The sequence below is a fragment of the Scyliorhinus torazame genome, chromosome 1, assembly GCF_047496885.1.
Source record: "Scyliorhinus torazame isolate Kashiwa2021f chromosome 1, sScyTor2.1, whole genome shotgun sequence".
Lineage (NCBI taxonomy): Eukaryota > Metazoa > Chordata > Chondrichthyes > Carcharhiniformes > Scyliorhinidae > Scyliorhinus > Scyliorhinus torazame.
In genome coordinates this window covers 155,437,174-155,459,354 of record NC_092707.1, presented here as the reverse complement: position 1 = coordinate 155,459,354, position 22,181 = coordinate 155,437,174, and the positions used below count along the sequence as shown (strand labels likewise).

The following is a 22,181-nucleotide window of genomic DNA, read 5'->3' as shown; positions in this document are numbered from 1 at the left end:
CTGGGATGGGGGGGGGGGGGAGAGAGGGAGGCTGGGGGGGGGGAAGAGAGGGAGGCTGGGGGGGGGGGAAGAGAGGGAGGCTGGGGGGGGGGGGAAGAGAGGGAGGCTGGGGGGGGGGGGAAGAGAGGGAGGCTGGGGGGGGGGGAAGAGAGGGAGGCTGGGGGGGGGGGGGGGAAGAGAGGGAGGCTGGGGGGGGGGGGAAGAGAGGGAGGCTGGGGGGGGGGGAAGAGAGGGAGGCTGGGGGGGGGGGGAAGAGAGGGAGGCTGGGGGGGGGAAGAGAGGGAGGCTGGGGGGGGAAGAGAGGGAGGCGGGGGGGGGGGGAAGAGAGGGAGGCTGGGGGGGGGGGAGAGAGGGAGGCTGGGGGGGGGGGGAGAGAGGGAGGCTGGGGGGGGAAGAGAGGGAGGCTGGGGGGGGAAGAGAGGGAGGCTGGGGGGGGGGGAAGAGAGGGAGGCTGGGGGGGGGGGGAAGAGAGGGAGGCTGGGGGGGGGGGGGGGGAAGAGAGGGAGGCTGGGGGGGGGGGGGGGGAAGAGAGGGAGGCTGGGGGGGGGGGGGAAGAGAGGGAGGCTGGGGGGGGGGGGGGGAAGAGAGGGAGGCTGGGGGGGGGGAAGAGAGGGAGGCTGGGGGGGGGGGAAGAGAGGGAGGCTGGGGGGGGGGGAAGAGAGGGAGGCTGGGGGGGGGGGGAGAGGGAGGCTGGGGGGGGGGGAGAGGGAGGCTGGGGGGGGGGGGGAGAGGGAGGCTGGGGGGGGGGGGGAGAGGGAGGCTGGGGGGGGGGGGAGAGGGAGGCTGGGGGGGGGGGGGGGAGAGGGAGGCTGGGGGGGGGGGGGAGAGAGGGAGGCTGGGGGGGGAGAGAGGGAGGCTGGGGGGGGGGGGGAGAGAGGGAGGCTGGGGGGGGGGGGGAGAGGGAGGCTGGGGGGGGGGGGAGAGAGGGAGGCTGGGGGGGGGGGGAGAGAGGGAGGCTGGGGGGGGGGGAAGAGAGGGAGGCTGGGGGGGGGGGAGAGAGGGAGGCTGGGGGGGGGGGGGAGAGAGGGAGGCTGGGGGGGGGGGAAGAGAGGGAGGCTGGGGGGGGGGAGAGAGGGAGGCTGGGGGGGGGAGAGAGGGAGGCTGGGGGGGGGGAGAGAGGGAGGCTGGGGGGGGGGGAGAGAGGGAGGCTGGGGGGGGGGGGGGAAGAGAGGGAGGCTGGGGGGGGGGGGAAGAGAGGGAGGCTGGGGGGGGGGGTAGAGAGGGAGGCTGGGGGGGGGGTAGAGAGGGAGGCTGGGGGGGGGGGAGAGAGGGAGGCTGGGGGGGGGGGGGGAGAGAGGGAGGCTGGGGGGGGGAGAGGGAGGCTGGGGGGGGGGAAGAGAGGGAGGCTGGGGGGGGGAGAGAGGGAGGCTGGGGGGGGAGAGAGGGAGGCGGGGGGGGGGAAGAGAGGGAGGCGGGGGGGGGGAAGAGAGGGAGGGGGGGGGGGGGGAGAGAGGGAGGCGGGGGGGGGAGAGAGGGAGGCGGGGGGGGGGGGGAAGAGAGGGAGGCGGGGGGGGGGGGAAGAGAGGGAGGCGGGGGGGGGGAAGAGAGGGAGGCGGGGGGGGGGAAGAGAGGGAGGCGGGGGGGGGGGGAGAGAGGGAGGCTGGAGGGGGAGGCTGGGGGGGGGGGGGGGGGAGAGGGAGGCGGGGAGGCTGGGGGGGGGGGGGGGGGGGGAGGCTGGGATGGGAAAGAGGCTGGGCTGGGGGGGGGGGGGGGGGGGCAAAAGAGAGGCACGGATCTTACGCAGCAAAACAACAATCGGGTGGAGATCTTTTAAATACCTCTGAAACACATATGGGGAAAGTGTGGCCTGGCCCCTCATCCCCACCCAGCATCTCCCTCTATAGAGTCGCTCCTGTGGAGCGCCTACAGATGGAAATGAGACGAGAGGCTTATAAACCGGCCCGGCCCGAATCCACCAGGTTCCAGCCTGGGCAATGGAGGTATTCAAACCGTGTGTCATTAACGGACGGGACATGGCGCTTGTAGGCCGCACCGGGCTGCCGTCTGGGATTCACCTCGGGATGAGCGGCCTGCAGGGGACGGGGAGACAAGAACCTCATTCCGACCATCCGTGGCTCCGTGCACGCCGGCTATTATTATTGATCCGTGTGTTTATATCAGTGGGTGAACAGATCTTTCGGGGGGGGGTTTTCTACCTCAGTCGGTTGGTGCTCGCTGTTCGCCCCCTCTGCTCTCGGCCATTGCCTCTCTGTTCCACTCCCGCGTTCCCGCTCGCTCACACCGGCCGCCAATGCGCGAGCGCCGGCTTCAAATAGCTGCCACTCACACATGTGGCTCCGCCCCTTTTTCCCGCCATGCCCCACCCCCGGTTCCTGGGCCAATCGCTACCTTCGCTTCTCCCTGTCAATCACTCCCTTTCCCACCAAACCACCCACCGCTCACAAACAACAGGGAGGGCGTGACTTTCTCCTTTCCGCTCCGCCCCATTCCCGCTCTCCCAGTTCCCCGTCAATCAGATTCAAATCCCATTCAACCGCCCGCCTCCCTTATCCAATCATGGGTTGCTGCCGCATCGGCCCCGCCCTCCATCAGCTGACGGCCCCGCCCAGTTGTCGCCATGGTCACGCGCGGGCGCAAATTCAAATTGGGTGCGCCAACTGGAGGGGACTTCATCCGGCCCAGAGTATAGGGGGAGAGGCAGCAGGAAAGTGTCGGGACGGGTACATAATAAAGTCATGGTAAATGGTTGTTTTAGGAAACACAATAGCGTTGAAAGGTTATTTGGGGAAATAGAGTAAAGGTGAATAGTTGTTTTTAATACTGGAGAAGTGGTTGCGTGTTGAGGTTAAAGTGTTTGAGCTTCACAAGGTCAGCAGTAAGCTGCTTTCCTTGATATGTAAACGTGGCCAAGTCTTGGATGTCCAGGGCACAACTTTAAAATTTGCACTTGGACTTTGCTTATTGTCACTTGCTCCAAGGTACAGTGAAAAGTATTTTTCTAAGAACAGTTCAACAGATCATTAAGTACATGAAAACAAAATAAAAGCAAAGAAAATACATAATGGGGCAACACAATGAACTACATAACACTGGCATCGGGTGAAGCATACAAGGTGTAGTGTTAATGAGGTCAGTCCATAAGCGGGTCGTTTAGGAGTCTGGTAACAGCGGGGAAGAAGCTGTTTTTGGATCTGGTAGTGCATGTTCTCAGACTTTTGTATCTCCTGCCGCCGGCGGTGGAAGAAGTTGGAAGAGTGAGTAAGCCGGGTGGGAGGGATCTTTGATTATACTGCCCGCTTTCCCCAGGCAGCGGGAGGTGTAGATGGAGTCAATGGATGGGAGGCAGGTTCGTGTGATGGACTGGGCTGTGTTCACATCTCTCTGTAGTTTCTTGCGGTCTTATTGCAAACTGCGAGGTGGACATAAGCGGATACTAATAATCTTTATTAGCGTCACAAGTAGGCTTACTTTAACACTGCATTGAAGTTACTGTGGAAATCCCCTCGTCGCCACATTCTGTGCCTGTTTGGGTACACAGAGGGAGAATTCAGAATGCCCAATTTCCCCTAACAAGCACATCTTTCGGGACTTGTGGGAGCAAGTGTGGGAACAGGGGCACTTGGAAGAAACCCAAGACAGAGAGAACATGCAGACTTCACACAGATTGTGACCCAAGCCTGGAATCAAACCCAGGTCATTGGCACTGTGAAGCAACAGTGTTTACCACTGTGCTACTGTGCCGAGCACGTGACATGAAATTTAGTGCAATGGAAGAGGACATGATACATTTTAGTAGGATGAATGAGGAAAGTTAATAGTAACTAAAGGAGGCATTTCTAAAGGAGTAGTGAAATCTGGGGTATTTGTGCAAAAGTCATTGAAGGTGATCGGACAGGTTGAGAAATTGATCCAAAGGGCATATGGAATCCTGAGCTTTATGAATAGAACCATAAATACAAAGCAAGGACATTTATAGTGAAACTATATAAAACACTGGTTTGGCCACAACTGGAGTATGGTATTCATCTCTGAACACCACACTTAATGAAGAATGTGAAGGATAGAGAGGCAGCAAAAAAGATATGCAGGATAAAAGGGCCATTTTCAAGGTGGCAACCTGTAACTAGTGGAGTGCCAAAGGGATCAATGCTGGGGCCACATTTATTTATAATATATATTTATGACTTTGATCAGGGAAGTGAATGTACTATTGCCAAGTTTGCAGATGACATAAAAATTGGTGAGAATGCAAGTAGTGAGGACGACACAAAAGAGTCTGCAGAGGGATATATTTGGAAGATGGAATATCTTGGAGGAAAATGTGAGGTATGCACTTTGGTAGGAAGAACAAAGGAGCTGAATATTATTTAAAAGGAGAAATCTGCAGCACAGAGGGATTTGGGGGTCCCTGTGCATAAATTACAAAAAACTAGCATGCATGTTCATCAGGTAGTCGGGAAGGCAAGTGGAATATTAGCCTTCATTTCAATGGGAATTGTGTATAAAAGTAGGACATTTTTGCTAAAACCATACAAGGCACTAGTTAGACCACACCTAGAATACTGTGAACAATTTTGGTCCCCTTATCCAACGAAAGATATACGGGCATTGGAGGCAGTCCAGAGAAAGTTCAAGAGGCCGTTCCCAGGTATGGAGAGATATTCTGATGAGGTTGAGTAGGTTGTGCTTGTACTCATTGGAGTTTAGAAGTGATCTTATTAAGACATAAGACTTTTTTAGCTTGACAGAAGATACTGAGAGGTTGTCCCCCCTTTGTGGGAGAGCCTAGGATTAGACGGCACAATCTCAGTGAAAACCGAGGTTAGGAGAAATTTCTTCTGAGGGTAGTGAATCTGTGAAATACTTTACCGCAGAGTGCTGTAGAGGCTACGTCATTAGGTATGTTCAAGGCTGAGCTAGACAGATATTTAGTCAGTAAGGGAATAAAGGGTTATGTGGATAAGGCAGGAAAGTAGAGTTGAGGATTATCACATCACGTCATATCAGTCTTGATCTCATTGAATAGCAGAGCAGACTCAATGGATTGAATAGCCCACTTCTCCTTTGCCTTATGGTCTCAAAATGATTTCAAAAATGAGAGGCTTCAGTTAAGTATATGAATTGGAGGAACTGGGGTTGTCTCCTCAGAGAATAGAAGGTTGAGACATGTTTTGATCAAGTGTTCAAAATCATGAGGGGTCTAAACAGAGTACATAGGGTGAAATTTCTCCCTTTAGCAGCCAAAGAACACCAATTTCATTGAAGCAACAGCGCAGAAGTAGGCCATTCGGCCCATTAAGCCTGCACCAGAAAGAGCACTAAGTCCACACCTCCACCCTATCCCTGTAAACCAGTAACCCCACCAAACCATTTTTTGAACACTAAGGGTAATTTATCATGACCAATCCACCTAACATGAACATCTTTGGACTGTGGGAGGAAACCGGAGCGCCCGGAGGAAACCCACACAGACACGGGGAGCACTGACGGTGATCCAAGCCGAGAATCAATCCTGGGACCCGGGAGCTGTGAAGCGACAGTGCTAACCATTGTGCTACCGTGCCATCCGTCGATTTAAGGTGAATTGCAAAAGAACCAACAACATGAGTGAGGTACCCGCAATAATGACGCTTAGAGATTAAACTGTAAAGAAGGCTTTATTAGACTAATAACTATGCTACTGCTATGGACGAGAGCTGACTGCTATACAGACCATGAGGCAGCCCTTTATCTATGGCTCCCAGATGGGCGGAGCCAGAGGCGGAGTCCCCAGGGTTCCAAGCCCGGTCTTAAAGGGGACATCACCTTACATGATGATAAGGCAGTAACCGTTCATCACATTCACCCCCTGTTTAAAAAGGAGTCCGGCGGGGGTGAAGTGTCATCATAGGTCCATCCGTCTCGGTGGCCGGATTGTCCTCCTCGACCTCCTCAATTCGGGTGGTGGTGCGGCGGGCACGGACGTCCCGGTTGAGGGCACATCCGGGAGCACAGCGGTCGGAGCTTCGGTCCGGGTCGGGGCAGAGGAACTAGGCAGGGCCGGGGGTAGCGGAGCCGGCGCCGGCGGGGTGTGTAAAGGGGGGGCGCACGGTAGGAGCTCACCAACGGGTGGTAGGGCCGGAAGGGGGTGTGTTGTAGGGGGCGACGGGTCCTGCAGGGGAGCGGCGTGGGAAGGGGCGTCTGTGGTGGAGGATCCAGCGGGCGCCAGATCCCGGAGGGAAACCGTATCTTGCCTGCCGTCGGAGTACTCCACGTAGGCGTAACGGGTTGGCGTGGAGCAGTCGGACCTTTTCAACTAGGGGGTCCATTTTATGGCTCCTCGCGTGCCTCCGGAGAACATAGAACATAGAACATAGAAAATACAGCACAGAACAGGCCCTTCGGCCCACGATGTTGTGCCGAACCTTTGTCCTAGATTAATCATAGATTATCATTGAATTTACAGTGCAGAAGGAGGCCATTCGGCCCCCCGAGTCTGCACCAGCTCTTGGAAAGAGCACCCTACCCAAACTCAACACCTCCACCCAACACCAAGGGCAATTTGGACATTAAGGGCAATTTATCATTGGCCAATTCACCTAACCCGCACATCTTTGGACTGTGGGAGGAAACCGGAGCACCCGGAGGAAACCCACGCAGACACGGGGAGGACGTGCAGACTCCGCACAGACAATGACCCAAGCCGGAATCGAACCTGGGACCATGGATCTGTGAAGCAATTGTGCTATCCACAATGCTACCGTGCTGCCCTTAAGAACAAATAAATCTACACTATATCATTTTCCCGTAATCCATGTACCTATCCAACAGCTGCTTGAAGGTCCCTAATGTTTCCGACTCAACTACTTCCACAGGCAGTGCATTCCAAGCCCCACTACTCTCTGGGTAAAGAACCTACCTCTGATATCCCTCCTATATCTTCCACCTTTCACCTTAAATTTATGTCCCCTTGTAATGGTGTGTTCCACCTGGGGAAAAAGTCTCTGACTGTCTACTCTATCTATTCCCCTGATCATCTTATAAACCTCTATCAAGTCGCCCCTCATCCTTCTCCGCTCTAATGAGAAAAGGCCTAGCACCCTCAACCTTTCCTCGTAAGACCTACTCTCCATTCCAGGCAACATCCTGGTAAATCTTCTTTGCACCTTTTCCAGAGCTTCCACATCCTTCCTAAAATGAGGCGACCAGAACTGTACACAGTACTCCAAATGTGGCCTTACCAAAGTTTTGTACAGCTGCATCATCACCTCACGGCTCTTAAATTCAATCCCTCTGTTAATGAACGCGAGCACACCATAGGCCTTCTTCACAGCTCTATCCACTTGAGTGGCAACTTTCAAAGATGTATGAACATAGACCCCAAGGTCTCTCTGCTCCTCCACAATGCCAAGAACTCTACCGTTAACCCTGTATTCCGCATTCATATTTGTCCTTCCAAAATGGACAACCTCACACTTTTCAGGGTTAAACTCCATCTGCCACTTCTCAGCCCAGCTCTGCATCCTATCTATGTCTCTTTGCAGCCGACAACAGCCCTCCTTACTATCCATAACTCCACCAATCTTCGTATCGTCTGCAAATTTACTGACCCACCCTTCAACTCCCTCATCCAAGTCATTAATGAAAATCACAAACAGCAGAGGACCCAGAACTGATCCCTGCGGTACACCACTGGTAACTGGGATCCAGGCTGAATATTTGCCATCCACCACCACTCTCTGACTTCTATCGGTTAGCCAGTTCGTTATCCAACTGGCCAAATTTCCCACTATCCCATGCCTCCTTACTTTGTGCAGAAGCCTACCTTGGGGAACTTTATCAAATGCCTTACTAAAATCCATGTACACTACATCCACTGCTTTACCTTCATCCACATGCTTGGTCACCTCCTCAAAGAATTCAATAAGATTTGTAAGGCAAGACCTACCCCTCACAAATCCGTGCTGACTATCCCTAATCAAGCAGTGTCTTTCCAGATGCTCAGAAATCCTATCCTTCAGTACCCTTTCCATTACTTTGCCTACCACCGAAGTAAGACTAACTGGCCTGTAATTCCCAGGGTTATCCCTAGTTCCTTTTTTGAACAGGGGCACGACATTCGCCACTCTCCAATCCCCTGGTACCACCCCTGTTGACAATGAGAACGAAAAGATAATTGCCAACGGCTCTGCAATTTCATCTCTTGCTTCCCATAGAATCCTTGGATATATCCCGTCAGGCCCGGGGGACTTGTCTATCCTCAAGTTTTTCAAAATGCCCAACACATCTTCCTTCCTAACAAGTATTTCCTCGAGCTTACCAATCTGTTTCACACTGTCCTCTCCAACAATATCGCCCCTCTCATTTGTAAATACAGAAGAAAAGTACTCATTCAAGACCTCTCCTATCTCTTCAGACTCAATACACAATCTCCCGCTACTGTCCTTGATCGGACCTACCCTCGCTCTAGTCATTCTCATATTTCTCACATATGTGTAAAAGGCCTTGGGTTTTCCTTGATCCTACCCGCCAAAGATTGTTCATGCCCTCTCTTAGCTCTCCTAATCCCTTTCTTCAGTTCCCTCCTGGCTATCTTGTATCCCTCCAATGCCCTGTCTGAACCTTGTTTCCTCAGCCTTACATAAGTCACCTTTTTCCTCTTAACAAGACATTCAACCTCTCTTGTCAACCATGGTTCCCTCACTCGACCATCTCTTCCCTGCCTGACAGGGACATACATATCAAGGACACGTAGCACCTGTTCCTTGAACAAGTTCCACATTTCACTTGTGTCCTTCCCTGCCAGCCTATGTTCCCAACTTATGCACTTCAATTCTTGTCTGACAACATCGTATTTACCCTTCCCCCAATTGTAAACCTTGCCCTGTTGCACGTACCTATCCCTCTCCATTACTAAAGTGAAAGTCACAGAATTGTGGTCACTATCTCCAAAATGCTCCCCCACTAACAAATCTATCACTTGCCCTGGTTCATTACCCAGTACTAAATCTAATATTGCCCCTCCTCTGGTTGGACAATCTACATACTGTGTTAGAAAAGCTTCCTGGACACACTGCACAAACACCACCCCATCCAAACTATTTGATCTAAAGAGTTTCCACTCAATATTTGGGAAGTTAAAGTCGCCCATGACTACTACCCTATGACTTCTGCACCTTTCCAAAATCTGTTTCCCAATCTGTTCCTCCACATCTCTGCTACTATTGGGGGGCCTATAGAAAACTCCTAACAAGGTGACTGCTCCTTTCCTATTTCTGACTTCAACCCATACTACCTCAATAGGGTGATACTCCTCGAACTGCCTTTCTGCAGCTGTTATACTTTCTCTAATTAATAATGCCACCCCCCCACCTCTTTTACCACCCTCCCTAATCTTATTGAAACATCTATACCCAGGGACCTCCAACAACCATTTCTGCCCCTCTTCTATCCAAGTTTCCGTGATGGCCACCACATCGTAGTCCCAAGTACCGATCCATGCCTTAAGTTCACCCACCTTATTCCTGATGCTTCTTGCGTTGAAGTATACACACTTCAACCCATCTCCGTGCCTGCAAATACTCTCCTTTGTCAGTGTTCCCTTCCCCACTGCCTCATTACATGCTTTGGCATCCTGAATATCGGCTACCTTAGTTGCTGGACTACAAATCCGGTTCCCATTCCCCTGCCAAATTAGTTTAAACCCTCCCGAAGAGTACTAGCAAACCTCCCTCCCAGGATATTGGTGCCCCTCTGGTTCAGATGCAACCCGTCCTGCTTGTACAGGTCCCACCTTCCCCAGAATGCGCTCCAATTATCCAAATACCTGAAGCCCTCCCTCCTACACCATTCCTGCAGCCACGTGTTCAACTGCACTCTCTCCCTATTCCTAGCCTCGCTATCACGTGGCACCGGCAACAAACCAGAGATGACAACTCTGTCTGTCCTGGCTTTCAACTTCCAGCCTAACTCCCTAAACTTGTTTATTACCTCCACACCCCTTTTCCTACCTATGTCGTTGGTACCAATGTGCACCACGACTTCTGGCTGCTCCCCCTCCCCCTAAAGGATCCTGAAGACACGATCCGAGACATCCCTGGCCCTGGCACCCGGGAGGCAACATACCTTCCGGGAGTCTCGCTCGCGACCACAGAATCTCCTATCTATTCCCCTAACCATTGAATCTCCTACAACTATTGCTTTTCTATTCTCCCCCCTTCCCTTCTGAGCCCCAGAGCCAGACTCAGTGCCAGAGACCTGGCCACTAGGGCCTTCCCCCGGTAGGTCATCCCCCCAACAGCATCCAAAACGGTATACTTGTTTTGAAGGGGAACGGCCACGAGGGATCCCTGCACTGTCTGCCTGTTTGTTTTTTTCCCCCTGACTGTAACCCAGCTATTCTTGTCCTGTACCTTGGGTGTGGTTACCTCCCTGTAACTCTTCTCAATCACCCCCTCTGCCTCCCGGATGATCCGAAGAACAGGTCCCGGAGCCATCAGCCAAGGTGGAAGCGAGACCCCGGAGGTAGACATCCTGGGGAAGAGAAACAATCGGTCGTGAGGGGTCTCATTCGTGGCCGTGCAGAGGAGTGACCTAATGGAGTGTAGGGCATCAGGTAGGACCTCCTGCCAGCGGGTGGTTGGGAGATTTCTCGACCGCAGGGCCAGAAGGACAGCCTTCCACGCGGTCGCGTTCTCCCTCTCCACCTGCCCGTTTCCCCGTGGGTTATAGCTGGTCGTTCTGCTCGAGGCGATGCCTTTGCTGAGCAGATACTGACACAGTTCATCGCTCATGAACGATGTACCCCGGTCGCTGTGGATATAAGCAGGGAAACCGAACAGGGTGAAGATGCTGTGCAGTGCCTTAATCACCGTGGCTGAGGTCATGTCGGTGCAGGGAATGGCGAATGGGAAACGGGAGAACTCATCGATCACGGTGAGGAAATAGGCATAACGGTTGGTGGACGGGAGGGGTCCCTTGAAGTCCACGCTCAGTCGCTCAAAGGGGCCCGAGGCCTTCACGAGCCGAACCTTGTCTGGCCGATAGAAGTGCGGTTTACACTCCGCACAGACCTGGCAGGCCCTGACCATGGCCTTGACCTCCTTGGTTGAGTAAGGTAGGTTGCGGGACTTGATGAAATGGACGAGCCGGGTAACCCCCGGGTGGCAGAGGTCATTGCGGATGGCTTGCAGGCGGTCCTCCTGCGCGTTGGCGCATGTGCCGCGGGACAGGGCATCTGGGGGCTCGTTGAGCTCCCCTGGACGATACTTGATATCGTACGAGTAGGTGGAGAGTTTGATCCTCCACCTCAAAATGTTATCGTTTTTTTATTTTGCCCCGTTGCGTGTTATCGAACATATAGGCGACCGACCGTTGGTCGGTGACGAGGGTAAACCTCCTACCGGCGAGGTAGTGTCTCCAGCACGGCACAGCCTCCACAATGGCTTGTGCCTCCTTTTCGACTGCAGAGTGTCGAATCTCGGAGGCGGTGAGGGTTCGGGAGAAGAACGCTACTGGTCTGCCTCCTTGATTGAGGGTAGCAGCCAGGGCGATGTCTGATGCATCGCTCTCTACCTGGAAAGGGATGGTTTCGTCCACCGCGTGCATGGCGGCCTTGATGATGTCGGCCTTGATGCGGTTGAAGGCCAATTGCGCCTCAGCCGAGAGGGGAAAAGTGGTGGTCTTTAGGAGTGGGCGGGCTTTGTCCGCATACTTGGGGACCCACTGGGTGTAATAGGAGAAAAGCCCCAAGCACCGTTTGAGGGCCTTGAGGCTGCGGGGGAGAGGGAGTTCCTTAAGGGGGCGCATGCGGTCGGGGTCGGGACCTAGGACCCCGTCTTCCACGACATAGCCGAGGATGGCCAGCCGGGTGGTGTGGAAAACGCATTTGCCCTCGTTATAGGTCAGGTTAAGGGCTCGGGCGGCCTGGAGGAACTTTTTGAGTTTAGCGTCATGGTCCTGCTGATCATGGCCGCAGATGGTGACATTGTCCAAGTACGGGTATGTAGCCCACAAACCGTACTGGTCCACCATTTGGTCCATCGCCCTTTGAAAGACGGAGACCCCATTTGTGACACCAAAGGGGACCCTGAGGAAGTGGAAGAGCCGGCCGGCTGCTTCGAAGGCAGTATAGGGGCGGTCTTTTGGTCGGATGGGGAGCTGGTGGTAGGCAGATTTGAGGTCGAACGTGGAAAAGACTCGGTATTGGGCGATCCGATTTACCATTTCCGCGATGCGAGGAAGGGGGTACGCATCAAGCTGCGTTAATCGGTTTATGGTCTGGCTATAATCCACGACCATCCGTTTCTTCTCCCCGGACCGGACTACCACCACTTGCGCTCTCCAAGGGCTGTTGCTAGCCTCGATGACCCCCTCTCCCAGTAAACGCTGGACCTCTGACTTGATAAAAGCCAAATCTTGGGCACTGTATCGCCGGCTCCTGGTGGCGACGGGCTTACAGTCGGGAATGAGGTTAGCGAATAGCGAGGGGGGTGCGACGTTCAGTGTTGCAATGCAGCACACCGTGAGGGGGGGGGCAAGGGTCCGCCGAACTTCAGTGTCAGGCTTCGGTGGCTGCACTGGAAATCCAGTCCGAGCAGCAGGGGGGCACAGAGGTGAGGGAGGATATAACATTTGAAACGGGTGTATTTGGCACCCTGGATCGAGAGATCCGCAATACAGTACCCCGTGATTTGTACCGAGTGGGACCCAGATGCGAGGGCTATGGTTTGGGATGCGGGATGGGTGCGTAGGGAGCAGCGCCTTACCGTTTCAGGGTGGATAAAGCTCTCCGTGCTCCCGGAGTCGAAGAGACATGCAGTGTCGTGCCCGTTGACCTGGACCTGCATCGTGGAGTTCTGCAGGTGTTTTGGCCGAGTTTGATCGAGGGTGATCGCACCCAGTCGCGGGTAGTCGGAGTCGTCAGCCGAGTCGGACTCGTAAAATGGCCGCTGCCGTCGGTCGCACGTGTCAGGTCGAGAAGATGGCCGCCGACCAGATGGCCGCTCCCATGATTCGCACGAGGCTGATGACGCGTCAGAAGAGGTCGGGTCGGTGCGCAGCAGCATTGCAAGGCCTGCGGGCCTGAGAGCCTGATTTTCGGGCCGGCTGTTCTTTGTTTTTCTGGCCCCTGGGTCTGGCCAGGCAGACCCTTGCAAAGTGCCCTTTCTTCCCGCAGTCGCTGCAGATCGCGGAGCGGGCTGGGCAGCGTGGGCGTGGGTGCTGGCCCTGCCCGCAGAAGTAGCAAGGTGTGCCCACATGGTGAGCGGGTCGCCGCATGGCGCAGGCCTCAGGTGAGTCTGAGGAAGTCCGGGGGGGGGGCTGGCAGAGTCCGCGGGATACGTACCCAAGTTATGTCGGGCCACCTCCAGCGAGGAGGCGAGCGTTAGCGTCTCCTGGAGGTCTTTTGATCCGTTTTCGAGCAGCCGCTGCCGGATGTAGGTCGAGCGGATTCCGGACATGAAAGCATCCCTGATGTGCAGGTTCATATGGACTTCCCCTGTCACATCCTGATGGTCACAGTCCCTGGCAAGCGCGGTGAGTTTCTCAACAAACTCGTCGAGCGATTCCCCCGAGCGCTGCCGGCAGGTAGAGAGCAGATGCCGGGCGTGCACCTCACTAACGAGTTTGACAAACCGCTTGCGGAGCAACTCAATCGCTTCCTCATAAGTCGTCGCCTTTTCGAGTGTGGCGGAGATTCTGTGACTCACCCGGGCGTGGAGTAGACGCAGCTTGCGTGGCCCCAGGATGGGAGTCTCTGCGGAGTCCAGGTAGGCCTCGAAGCACCGCAGCCAGTATTAAAACATTTCTTTTGCCTCCGGCGTTCGTGCTTCCAGATTGAGCTTCTCTGGTTTTAGGCCTGCGTCCATCCTGAATCTAGTTTAGTCTAATAAATTGAGGTACCCTCAATAATGACGCTTAGAGATTAAACTGTAAAGAAGGCTTTATTAGACTAATAACTATGCTACAGCTATGGACGAGAGCTGACTGCTACACAGACCATGAGGCATGCCTTTATGTATGGCTCCCAGATGGGCGGAGCCAGAGGCGGAGTCCCCAGGGTTCCAAGCCCGGTCTTAAAGGGGACATCACCTTACATGATGATAAGGCAGTAACCGTTCATCACATTGAGGCAAAGCCTTTTCATACAGTGAGTGGTATGGCCTTAAATGCACTAACTCAATGTCTGGTGGAAGCAGATACAACCGGAGCTCTCAAAGATCAATTGGATAAGCAGCTGGAGATGAAAAAGGTTGCAGGACCATGGGAAAAGGGTGAGGGGGTGGGACAAACTAAACCGCTTCTGTGCTGTAACCTTGAACTTATTCAGATTGATTTTTGATTACCAAGGGAGTTGATGGTTATGGGGGAAGACTGAAAAGTGGAGTTGAGACTGAAACCAGATCAGCCATCTACTTATCAAATGACACTGCTGGTTCGAAGGGCCAAATGGTGTAATCTTGCCCCTTTGTCCTCTGTTTCTAATAGTCTTATGAACATGCTGAAAATACTCAGGTCTGGCAGCATCTGAAAAGTTAATTCTGTTTCTCCACAGATGCTGCCTGATATGCTATGTACTTTCAGTATATTCCGGTTTTATTTCATAGAATTTACAGTGCAGAAGGAGGCCATTCAGCCCATCGAGTCTGCACCGGCTCTTGGAAAGAGCACGCTGCCCAAGGCCACACCTCCACCCTATCCCCATAGCCCAGTACCCCACCCAACACTAAGGGCAATTTTGGACACTAAGGGCAATTTAGAATGGCCAATCCACCTAACCTGCACATCTTTGGACTGTGGGAGGAAACCGGAGCACCCGGAGGAAACCCACGCACACACGGGGAGGATGTGCAGACTCCGCACAGACAGTGACCCAAGCCGGAATCGAACCTGGGACCTTGGAGATGTGAAGCAATTGTGCTATCCACAATGCTACCGTGCTGCCCCCAATTTATTTTACAATTTATATCAGCAATACTTGATGACAAATATTACAGATATGGCACCTATTGTATGTTTTATCAGTCATTCTTTTGCTTGAGATTTAATAAAGGGACACTAGGTTCACTCTAATTCCTCACCCTCAAAATTGCTGGATGTGGTCGGCAGCCCGGAGGAAAGGGAGGGCGACTGGGTGGAGGTCGGCCGCAGGCAATGAAGTGAGACCCTGCTGAGCTGTGGTTCCCCGGGATACATGTGACAACCCCCCCCCCACCCAACACTATCCCCACACCAACCTCACCCTCACCCTTCTCTCACATTCATTCCCACACCACATTCACTACCCCTCCCATGCCACCCTCACACCACATGCACTTCCAACCCACCCGCCTGCGGCCCTCGGTCTACTCATGCGTCTTGACTTATGTCTTTCAGGACCTGCTGGTGATGGGGTGGATGGTCGGGGGACAAGCCCCAGAAATGCCCCAGGAATTAGCTGCCATCCAGATGGGTTTCGGGCCTCTGGAACGGACAGTTGTTGAGGTGCAATCGCAGAGCCAGGGACTACATGAGGGGTTCTTATTAATAATAATAATAATAATAATCTTTTATTGTCACAAGTGTTTTTTATTTATTTTTTACACTGTACCACCATATGGCTTTATTTCTCCCTCGTTCCCACCAAACAGTAACCACTTTGGTTATCATCCACTGACAAAGAAATCTCAGCACATGACGGCAGAGTGAGCAGCTCAAGACTGTTATACTGTTATATTTGGTAGCCGATATGGAACATCCGGGTGTGAAGAGAACCATGCAATGAAGATTAGATTGAATCTAATCGGACACGAGATTGCTACACAGCGGATCAAAATTTTCAGACACGAGGTTTAAAGCAAATGCACTTTTGGAACAGCAATACAAACGGCAGTTACAGACCGTCAAATCTCATATCGATCACCCCTGGATTTAGTCAACATGGGTCTCAGTGCCTCCGATGGCACCAAAGTGCTGGAACCCCTTTGCACCAGCGGGGTAAAAGGGACAGAGATGATGCTTAAGGCAACTTGAAGGGTCCCAGCATAAACGGGGTAGCAGAACTGTCAGGAAATTGCAGATTTTTAATTGAGGCTGCCGTAACAAAAATCGGTGGGGGGGGGGAGGGGGGGGGGAGAGTTATTTATAAAAAGCAAGTGACTGGCCTCGAGCGTCCCCTTGACGGAGGAGACAGTGAAACTTAGTGTGACAAAAATCCCAAATGCGTGGTGGCTCCTACGCAGTCGACTCAGCGTTGGGAGACTCTGCTGAGAGTTTGCCAACGAGTAATGGCTTCAGGGCCAGGTATGGAAAGGCCTGCCCAGCCATGATATTGTCACAAGTATGAAGTTACTGTGAAAAGCCCCTAGTCGCCACATTCCAGCGCCTGTTCGGGTAAGGCAGTACGGGAATTGAACCCGTGCTGCTGGCCTTGTTCTGCATTACAAATCAGCTGTCTAACCCACTGAACTAAACCGGCCCTATCAGCAAGCGTCCAGCACCTGCAGGAGTTCAACCACGTGCAAGAGCACAAGAGCAGGAGGTGGTGCCGACCATGTGTGCCACCCAGGCCGGCACCGCACCGGTGTTGTTCACAGTGGAGGCATTGGGGGCAAGAGTTGGCTATGGATCAGCATGTCTAAGGCCTGGGGCATTCTGTGCAGGCGCTGGCCGCGGCCCAGGACAAGGTTGCTGCCTCACAGGCAGCCATGGGCCAGAGCCATCTAGAAATTGCAGTGGCGCTTCTGAGCGTGGCCCAGTCACAGCGGGCCTTGGCTGGAAACGTCAGCAGCATTGCCCGGTGTGGTGCAGACACAGAGAGAAGTGACCCAGCAGTCACTGGCTAATGTGACACAGAGCCAGAAGTTGGTGGCACAGTCAATGGGTGATGTGGCACAGTCCCAGAAGGAGATGACCCACTCCCTGTGCTCCATGACCGCAAGCACGCAGACCGTGGTCGTGACCAGAGCGGGCCTCCAGGACTGGCAGCGCCAGGTGGTGGGGGAGCCTCAGGATAGCTCTGCTCACACCCCCGTCCCATGGAGTAGCCCGGGGACCATCGGTGATGGGGCCCTTGCCAGTGACTCCCGCAGGGGAGGTGCTGGAACACCACAGCACCTTGGACTCCTCCCCACCCCATCCCTAGCACATCTGGTGAGCAGCGGGCAGAACAGGGCAGTACCACGCCACCTTGCACAACCGAGCAACAGCTGGGCACTTCCAGGCCCAGTCGCCCCAGAAGACGCCGCCAACAGGGGCCCAGATCGCAAGATAGGAATCACAGCAGGCCGCTTCCACTCCTGATGTATCATCTGGGGATGGCGGCAAAACCCGCTGCCTGGGAATCCAGGTGGGCTCGGTCCACATTGAAATGGATGCCGACTGGGCATATAGGGCCTCCGTGACCACACAGATGCACCTGTGCACTGAGGTTTGCGAGATCCCTGACAAATCCCCACTCGGTGCCTGGAAGGACCCCGTGGCATAAAGTTTAGGGCGACCGTCACCTTAATGGCCACCAGGAGCAGGTGTCCTCCCCCATAACCCCGTGGTGTTAAGTGTGCCCTGATCTGCATATATGTCTCCCTGCTCAGCCAGAATCTTCAACGTCATGCCCGGTCCGGCAGGTCCTCAAACGACAGGCACTGCTGGTACACATGATGCTTCATGTGACAGCTCCTTTGCACCTCCTCCTCCTCAGCCTGTTGGACAGCTGAGTCGCCATCCTGGGCAGCTGCCTCCTGTTCCTCTGGGCAGGCTCCCTGCTGCATGCTCTGCTGCTGCAGCTTCCTCCTCCTCGAGCAGTATCAGCTGATACAGCCGCAGGGAATCGCCCAGAGCTGCAGCGAGTAGCAGGAAGGCCACAATTGCTGATTGAATTTCAATATCCATTGTCTGCAAGGGGTGAAAGGCCGACATGTTAGCATGGTGCATAACCCCGTGCCCAACCAGGTTCTACAGGCTGCATGGTGGTCCCAGTTGGCACAGCAGGCTCTGCCCCCACATGTCCCCACCCTATCTCCGCACCCCTGGCCCCGTCATTGCACGGCACTGTGGGGGCCTCTAGCCCTGGCGCCCGTCCCTGATGCCAAAGGTCCCGTCGGATGGCGCTGCTCTCGCCACCGGAACGCATCACAACCACCGCCCGGTGCCCCCGTAGAGGTCTAATGTGGGCATTGCCTTTGCGCGACCCTCGTGATGCCCCGCCTGCAGCCGGGTGGGGAGTATGACGGAGAGTGGGAGGTGGGCGTACCAATATGGTGTCACCTGTATGGTGTCACTCTGCAGAATCAGGGGCAAAGGTGGGTCAGGTGCGCAGCAAGATGGCTTACTTGCAGGTCGCCGCAATGGCAGCCCATGACTGAACACCACCCCAGACTCGTGGGAGGTCACCCCGGCCACTCGGCCCATTCTCCCATCACCGCCTCCCCTCCAGCCCTGGCAGCGCCCCCCCCCAGCCAGCTCAACCAGTGTCCTGTCCGACAGCCCACACTCGCACCTCTCTGAGTACTACCTCCTCTCCCTCATCAGCTAGATTTCATGATTTTTAAAAGCACAAGTGAACTGAGCCATCAGGAACTCAGCACATCGGAGGCGGAGAATCGCGGAGGCCCCGGAGAATACTGGATTAGGCCCGCTAAGGTGTTTACTATATGTGTGTTCCAGAACAAATTGATGCTGCTGTCGAGGTGACGGAGAATTGCGATTTGGCATCAAATCGGCACCGACCCTGATTTCAGCGTCAGAACGGCTTCATCCAATCGGGCTGGATTCTGTGATCCTGAGGCTAAGTGTTAAAGCCGTCGTAAACGCCGTCGTGTTTCTCGATGGTGTTAACATGCCCTCAGGAGCAGAAATTCTGCCCCTACAGGGGGCCAGCATGGCACTGGAGCGACCCACGGTGCTCCAGCTGCCGCTCCCCGGTTTCAGAAGGGCGCCGCAGGTCTGCGCATGCGCAGTGGCACCGGTGCCAACACGCGCATGCGTAGTAGGACCGGCACGATTGCCACACATGCGCAGTGGCTCCCTTCTCCATGCCGGCCCCGACGCAAAATGGCATAGGGCTCCAGGGGCCGGCGCAGAACAAAAGAGGCCCCCAGGCCAAAGTGGAAGCTCCCACTGGGGTCGGATTCCCTTCCCCCCCCCCACCAGGCCATCCCCGGGTGCATCCATACCGAGGTCCTGCTGGCTAAGATTAGGTGTGAACGGTGCCGGCGGGACTTGGCTTTTTTGGCGTGGCCGCTCGGCCCATTCCGGGCCGAGAATCTCCGGGGGGGGGTCCCGTAGAGCAGCCCCCAATCGGTGTCGCGCCAACCGCGCCAGCGCCAATGGGGCCGATTCTCCGCTCTCCGGAGAATTGGCGGACTGGTGTCAGTGCGGCGTGGCGCTACCTCACTGGTCCCGGCAATTCTCCGGCCCGGCCCCGGGGTGAGAGAATCCCGCCCATCGTCTTTCATGATCTCGGTGTCAGTCAATGGAGAATCAAGGTGCTTTCGCAGTCAATTAAGTTCTTCTAGTATAGGAAACAGTGATCAATTTGTGAACAGCACGATACATTGAGTAGTAACGTGATTTATTTAGCCAATACAAATGCCCAAAGCCAATTGATAACATCCCCTTTGCTGGGTTTAAGGTAATTGGCCTACCACTTAATCTATTGAGGAGACAAACTTCTGTAACATGCAGTGTTGTTTGCTTCTCTCCAGTGGTGGCTGGCTATACAGGGTCATTGCCTTGACCTGTTTAACAAAGATCACTCTCGCCAATGTAATACAAAGACTGCCAGTCAATAGATAGGGTTTGGGGGCAGCACGGCGGCGCAGTATTTAGCACGGCTGCCTCACGGCACCGAGGTCCCAGGTTCGATCGCGGCCCCGGGTCACTGTCCGTGTGGAGTTTGCACATTCTCCCCGTGTTTGCGCGGGTTTCGCCCCACAACCCAAAGATGTGCAGCGTAGGTGGATTAAACACGCTAAATTGCCCCTTAAATGGAAAAAATTAATTGGATATTCTAAATTTATATGAAAAAATATAGATGGGGTTTGTCACAAGGAACTTGTTAGTGACTTCCCATGTTTCCCATTCTTTGATCCAAAGGATGCCTACTGCTAAATCTTGCTCAGGAACGTTGCTCCATTTGGGACGCTGACATGAAAGACTGGCAGTAGGAACGTTGAACAGGTTATCCTGGTCTAGTAAGTGAGCGGCAGAAGGGTGTTTTTTGTTAGTCGGCAGATGTGTGGGTGGGTGAAGTTTGCGAGGCCAGGAAGCCAGAAAAGGGGTGTTGAGTAGATGGCTCCAGTTATGATGCACATTGCTAAGGCGACACGTGGCATAGTGGTTAGCATTGCTGCCTATGGCGCTGAGGTCCCAGGTTTGAATCCCGGCCCTGGGTCACTGTCCATGTGGAGTTTGCACATTCTTCCCGTGTCTGTGTGGGTTTTACCCCCACAACCCAAAAGATGAGCTAGTTAGGTGGATTGGCCACGCTAAATTGCCCCTTAATTGAAAAAAATAATAATTGGGTGCTCTAAATTTATTTTCTTTAAAATGATGCACATTGCTGTATCCAATTGAATGTCCACAAAATGTGTGTGCGTGATCCACTACACTCCAGGACTGGCAGCACTAGGTGTCGGGGGGGGAGGGGGGGGGGCTCAGCGGATGGCTCAGCTCGCATCCCCTTCCCATGGAGAAGTCGGGGGCCATCGGGCACCCCGAGGGAGGAGACGGTCCTGGGGCCCGTGCCGGTGGCCACTCCCCTACTGTCCTGGTGCATCTGGTGGGCAGAGGGCAGAACAGGGTGGCACCACACCACCCAGGATGCCTGAGGAGCAGCCGGGCCGATCCAGACCAGGCCGCCACAGGAGACATGCGCCAACGGGGACCCTCGTTGCAGGGCAGGTGTCACAGCAGTCCACCTCCAACCCTGCTGTACCATCTGGGGAACCACCTAAGCATAGTTTTAGGGCCGATAAGGCCAGAAAGTTATACACCAGTTAAGTTGGCACAGGTGATGGGCTCAGTTAAGTTATAGAGGCTGGGGCACAGACTGTATATACCTCTTCACATTAAATACCTGTTAAAACTGTTGAAACTTGCCTCTGTGCTCTGTCTGATGGGGGCGGGGGTGGGGCGGTCAGTGCTGGCCAGTGGGAGTAGGGGGCTGGGGGCCGAATGAGACCCAGTGGGTGGACCATGTTACCACTCCCCCTCCCCTGCCCGATCACCCCCAGCACCCCTTCCCCAGGGACTCAATGGGACCGTGTGATGGACAGGCCAGTTTGCATGCAGGGACCACCCAGGTAGAAGGTGCTATTGTGGACATTGTCAAACAATGTAAAGCACGGAGCTCATCGCAGAGCGGGCTGTCACCATCCTCCATCCCGTGGACCAGGCCCGCTGTCATTGGCAACCCAGTGGCCCCAGCTCGTCGGACCGCAGGTATGTATAATGGAGGGGGTGTGCATGCCGGGATGGTTTGGTGGTGTGGGAGATGAGGGTGTTCAGTGGTGTGGGACGTGAGGGTTTTCGGTGGTGTGGGAGGTGAGGGAGTGTGCATGGTGGTGTCCATGCCCCTGGCCAGTGAGCCCCCTCTGCCCTAGTCTGTGAGTCGCGACGAGTATGTCCCATGCCACTGGCCCTGGCGGTACCGATGTGCGGCCTCTCGTGCCTGACCAGGCCCATGTCCTGCTCATTGTCCCCCTCCACTTCATCCTCCTCATCTGCCGAGGCCTGCTCTTCCTCCTCCAGCACATCGCCCCTCCGCTGGGCTATATTGTGGAGGACGCAGCAGGCCACCACGATGCGGGCAACCCTCCTTGCCTCGTACTACAGGGCCTCTCCAGAGTGGTCCAGGCACCTGAAGCGCATCTTCAAGATGTGAAGCACCTCTCTTCCACACCCCTGATCGCTGTATGGGCATCGTTGTAGCAGATCTCCGCATCGGTCTGCGGCCTCCAAATAGGCGTCATCAGCCACGACCGCAACGGGTAACCCCTGTCGCCCAGCATCCAGCCCCGCAGCTGGGGTGTGTGTCTCTCGAACATGTCGGGGATCACTGAGCGCGCCAAGATGAATGCGTCGTGCACACTGCCAGGGTATCGGGGGCAGTTATGCATAATGCGCATCTGATGATCGCAGATCACCTGTATGTTCATCGAATGGTCCCCCTTCCTGTTCGTGAACAGCGGCCTCTTATCCACCGGTAGCCGTAGAATACAGGGCGTCCACGATGGCGCAGATGCACCTGGGCCCCCTACTCG

At 54.8% G+C, this 22,181-nt stretch overlaps 1 protein-coding gene across 2 annotated transcripts in view; it reads right to left on the bottom strand.

The window, feature by feature from the left end:
- pdik1l (PDLIM1 interacting kinase 1 like) overlaps positions 1–2,292 on the bottom strand; it is a 119,554-nt gene extending 117,262 nt beyond the window's left edge. For both annotated transcript variants that reach the window (XM_072501050.1, XM_072501051.1), the window contains exon 1: positions 2,157–2,292. The gene's annotated coding sequence lies outside the window, so the exon portion shown is untranslated. The remainder of the gene's footprint in view (positions 1–2,156) is intronic.
- Positions 2,293–22,181: the final 19,889 nt, after the last annotated feature.